Source organism: Aplysia californica, unplaced genomic scaffold, assembly GCF_000002075.1.
Source record: "Aplysia californica isolate F4 #8 unplaced genomic scaffold, AplCal3.0 scaffold00539, whole genome shotgun sequence".
Classification (NCBI taxonomy): Eukaryota; Metazoa; Mollusca; class Gastropoda; order Aplysiida; family Aplysiidae; genus Aplysia; species Aplysia californica.
This window is the reverse complement of record NW_004797809.1, coordinates 181137-182288: the sequence shown is the minus strand read 5'-3', so window position 1 is coordinate 182288 and position 1152 is coordinate 181137.

Genomic DNA, 1152 nt, shown 5'->3' with positions numbered 1-1152 from the left:
AGTGTGTGTGCATGTGCATATGTGTAAGTGTGTATGTGTGTATTATGTGTATGCGTGTATGTGTGTGTATATGTGTATGTGTGTGCGTGCGCGCGCGCGTGTGTGTGTGTGTGTGTGTGTGTGTGTGTGTGTGTGTGACTTGGGAGACAGCACTTCCCTGTCACTATCTCTAACCCAGCCTATCTTCGATTTTGTCTGACTATCTGTTTGGCGCGCAGGACACATGAAACATTTTCAGTTTGATAGGAATTGGTTAAGAATTTTGCCTGGATGGCGACTGCAGTCAACTCTTACAGATAGGTTTTAGAACCATCTATAGGTCTTTAACGTGCGCAACTTGCACCCGAGATCTCTGTGGATTTGTTTTGCCCTTATCCGAGAACGGTAAGTGTTAGATCTTCCGTATCCTAAGTAGACCAGGGGAGTCAAAGCAGATTCCAGCAGAGAGTTAACAGTGATACTGTGTAAAACCCTCTCTGATTCCAGCGTGCCACTCTGAATATCGCTCAAAGTTACATGCTGAAGGCCTGTGCTTCCAAGACATCAAGACCATAGTTTGTTTGTTCTCTGTGCGCTAGGTTTTCTTGGGGCGGAAAGCAATCAAAACGGTTTTATTCGATTAATACTTTGATTAAGGAACATTTATTTACTCAAGGAAAGAGTTGGGGAAGGGGGTGGGGTGGGGTTGGGGGAGGGTGGCGCTAAAGGCCCACTAAGCCCCACCACTGACCCGTAATTTCCATAATTTCTCATCAGTGCATAGTATCAGGAATTTCTGGAGCTAGTTGTCATCTCGGGTAAAGAGGACGTGGGATACATAATATAGATAGATAGATAGATAGATAGATAGATAGATAGATAGAGAGAGAGAGAGAGAGAGGGAGAGATAAAGGGAAAGGGAGAGAGAGAGGAAGAGTGAGAAGTTGAGGGATAGTGAGAGAGAAAGTGAGAGAGAAAGGAAAAGAGGTAGAGAGAGAGAGCGAGAGAGAGAAAAAAAAAAAAAGAGAGAGAGAGAGAGAGAGAGAGAGAGAGAGAGAGAGAGAAAGGGAAAGAAAGAAATAAGTTGCCAAGAGAGATGCTGTGATTTGTTATTGAGGACGGGAATTAATCTGGATCAAAAACGCTCGTTGTTCTGGGGGATGTGGATGAGAC